The following is a 2,820-nucleotide window of genomic DNA, read 5'->3' as shown; positions in this document are numbered from 1 at the left end:
CTCTCTCTCTCTCTCTCTCTCTCTCTCTCTCTCTCTCTCTCTCTCTCGGTTTGTTCTTGAGAGAAGGGGAGAAGGAATCGCATGGGAAACTGATTATTGGCTTTGATTCTTCTTTCCCCCAACAATATTTCTAGTTCCTAGTCAGATCTGGTGAAATCGTGAAGGTGAGACTGCAATTTTTACCCTATCATGTGTGCCACGATTTGCTACCCCCTTCTCTGTTTATTTGTTCTTGTGATTAGAACTTGCTAGTATGAAGGCATCTAGTGCTCCTTTTTATTTGGCTTCTTTTTTTTTTACTTGATTGCAAGCTACAACCCTCCAGTTCTGAAGAAACCTCTTACTGAGCAATAATCTAGCAGTAATTTGCATATATGTGTGCACGCATGTAACCTTAAATCTGGCATAGAACAATCTCTCTATTATTGGTTCTACTGACTACATATACGTACATCTCACTTGTTTCTTATACATTTATTTCATCTAATATTCAGATGTATACGGAATCTGTCCATTATGTTATCAAGAAACGACGGATGTTAGGTGTTCTAGCTGTAATGTTGGCCATTGTTCGGTGGCGTCGTCGACGTAGACATTACAGTCTTAGAATGTGTCGAAGAAAATATGGGCCATTGGTTGATAGAGATCTGGAGAGGCAAAAAAAGTTGAATGACCTGTACAATTCAGCCGATAAAAATTGCATCAGTCAACTCCGGATGAGGAAAGACGTGTTTTGGAAGCTATCAACCCATTTGCGTGATGCCGGTCTTGTATGTGATTCAGTGCATGTATCAGTTGAAGAAAAATTAGCCATTTTCCTACATACAGTCGGCCATAATTTGCGCAATAGAGTGGTCGGATTTTTCCTCAAGAGATCTAGCTATACAGTAAGCCAAAGCTTCCATGAGGTCTTGAATGCCTTGTACCGGGCTTCTGGCGCCTGGTGGCTTGTGAGTAGTACTGTTGACTGTACCTGTACCCCTCGTCCAGCTAGCTACGGCTACTGTGGCACCGTACGTTTTGTAGCCTAGCGCTAGCGCTTAATCGCGCCATGTCTTTCACGGATGCACCACCGTTGATTGCTCGTGCATGGGGACCGAGGAAACCATGGCTTTCCTGGCGCAGTCTTATCGTTTCCGCAAGTACGTATTGCTGCACTAACCTGGAGTAAATTGGCGCCAGAACTCTACTGTGGTGTACGGGGTGCCGGCCCGGGCAGCACGAGCGCGCAATTTTTGCAGCGTCGGGAAATCGGCTGTTGCTCGAACGATACAACAACTCCACGTCCCGATCACGCAGCGGGTGTCACCGCGAGACGAGACGGATAGAACGGCCGGGCCGAGGGAAAGCGACGGCCGCGATCAAACAAGCCGTCTCGATCAGCCGCTCGGCACGGCAACAGGAAGCAGCAGCCGCGCGAACGATCCATCCGTTTCCCACGGCCACGGGGCCGACGATCTCGTGACAAGAGGCGCCCACGATCTCGCTGCCGAGCGCCCGGGGCGCAGCCCGTACGCGCGGTGGCCCGCGCTTGCCGTGGCGTGGCGTGGCGTTTGGTGGCCGCCGCCGCGGGGAATAGTCGCTGCATGGGCCAGGTTTCTGTTTCTTTGCGCTTAGGTCAGATCGGGGCCGAGCTGGTTCTCCCCTCTCACACTCAGCGAGCAAAATCCAAGTAGTAAAAACCTGGGCCTGCTGGTGATAGGGTCAAGCCGGCCGGCTAGTTGAAACATTGGGCCTTTTTGTACTACCTCTTGTGTCTTTATACTGCACTGCGTGATTAGTGATTTCGCACTGCGTCTTAAAAACGTGTCGTTACCCTAACATGATGTGTTCTACTCCCTTCGCTCCTAAATATTTGACCTAATTTAAACTATCAAAACGTCATATATTTAAAAACCGATGGAGTGCTATCTTAATTTTTGAAGATAATAGCAATAAAGACAATGTGTTTTTTTAATATAAAATGATGTTTTTTAATGTAATTATCAACAATGAAGACAATACAAAGAACACAGGAAGTAACTGAAATTACAGCCAGGACCGTATAGCACCTAACGACGACTATAAACACTGAAGCGAGTTGAACGCGCACCGTCTTCATCGCCCTTCACTCATTGGAGCTGGATAAAACTTGTTATACTAGATAGCCCGGAACTCGAAAGGCCCAACGGGAACAGTGCACAGAGTAACAACCGTCGTTGATGAAGAGAAGCGTAGATCGAAAGGATCCAACCTATAGACACACAGACGCAGACAAACAAAGACCTTTTTTTTTATAAAAGAGAGCTTGCCTCTCCGATTTCATATAAAGAAATCAGTTGTTTACAGACTCCAGGACCGAACTTCGCATCAACAATCTGACGTTGCTATGTTGAAGAAGGGATCCATCCCTCCCTCCCCCCACACAGCAATATGTCAAGATTGGCTAAATCCCCAGCGCATAACAGCGCCGGAGAAACCCAACATAGCTAGCGTTTAAGGTTCTACTTGCTATTACATAAAGGATTTAAGTCACTGCCAACATGGGCCAGAAGTTCAGATCACAACCTAAAAGGAACGGAAAGGAGAAAAACACAAGAGCAAAAGGCAGCACAGAGAAGGTAGGCTTCAGCGTAGTCTGATCTTCAGGAGCCTCCCAGTCTTGGAACTCCAGTCGCCCATCCATGCGTCGCTTTGAAAATATCCGTGGCCACCTGCTCAACTTGATTTACACCCTCCTTCGTGCGATCTATTCTTCCTTGGTTTTTCTGCAATACACACCATTCATGTTAATTCCTAATGATCAAATTTACAGGAACACAAGGATCAATAACCATGTGA

At 46.8% G+C, this 2,820-nt stretch overlaps 1 long non-coding RNA gene across 1 annotated transcript; it reads left to right on the top strand.

The window, feature by feature from the left end:
- Nucleotides 1-12: 12 nt before the first annotated feature.
- On the top strand, nt 13-823 carry LOC119365007. Its single transcript, XR_005175265.1, has 2 exons — nt 13-164; nt 495-823. It is a non-coding gene; the product is annotated as an uncharacterized LOC119365007 (long non-coding RNA).
- The last annotated feature ends 1,997 nt before the right edge of the window (nt 824-2,820 follow it).

This window comes from Triticum dicoccoides, chromosome 2B (assembly GCF_002162155.2).
Source record: "Triticum dicoccoides isolate Atlit2015 ecotype Zavitan chromosome 2B, WEW_v2.0, whole genome shotgun sequence".
NCBI classification, from domain to species: Eukaryota; Viridiplantae; Streptophyta; class Magnoliopsida; order Poales; family Poaceae; genus Triticum; species Triticum dicoccoides.
Note: the sequence above shows the minus strand (reverse complement) of the source record. Positions and strands in the feature narration are given on the sequence as shown.